Here is a 509-nt window from a genome sequence, read left to right on the forward strand (position 1 = left end):
GCCTCGCGGGCGCGGCGCGGAGCGTGGCGAAGTTTCTCGGCGTGTAAGCGGCGCCCGGGCAGGGGAAGGCTCGGTCTGCTCACCTCCGGCGCCGGTAGCACTGGCCGTCGGCCTGCGCGGGGTGGCCTGGAAGCCGCGCGCGCCCCGCTTCGTGTAACCCTTCGAAGGCTGGTTTCGGAGCCCGAGGCCCGAATCGGGCGGGACGGGGCCCCTTGCTGGGGGACGCCGCTTGGGGAAACTCGGACCTCGGCCGCCCAGGGCGCGGTGCACAGAGCGGGCGGCGGAATCCAGCCCGAGGAAGCCCGTCGGGGGCGCGCCACACCGGAACTCCGCGACGCACGGGAGCTGAGGGCTGGGTCTTTGCGGGCAAGATGAGGGTGTTGGTTCAACTGGCCTACAAAGTCCCAGTCCTCGGCCCCCAGGACCGGCGTCCCTCCACGCTTCTTGCCCCAGGGTGGCTTCCTTCTGCGTGCGCTAGGTGCCCACTCTGGGCTCACCGCCCGCCCCCC

The 509-nt window shown here is 72.7% G+C and overlaps 1 non-coding gene across 1 annotated transcript; it reads left to right on the top strand.

Moving 5' to 3' along the window:
• Positions 1 to 353: 353 nt before the first annotated feature.
• MIR193A-1 (microRNA mir-193a-1) lies at positions 354 to 409 on the top strand. The gene has a single exon (NR_129470.1). It is a non-coding gene; the product is annotated as a microRNA mir-193a-1 (primary transcript).
• Positions 410 to 509: the final 100 nt, after the last annotated feature.

Source organism: Tupaia chinensis, unplaced genomic scaffold, assembly GCF_000334495.1.
Source record: "Tupaia chinensis unplaced genomic scaffold, TupChi_1.0 Scaffold000407_1, whole genome shotgun sequence".
Classification (NCBI taxonomy): domain Eukaryota; kingdom Metazoa; phylum Chordata; class Mammalia; order Scandentia; family Tupaiidae; genus Tupaia; species Tupaia belangeri.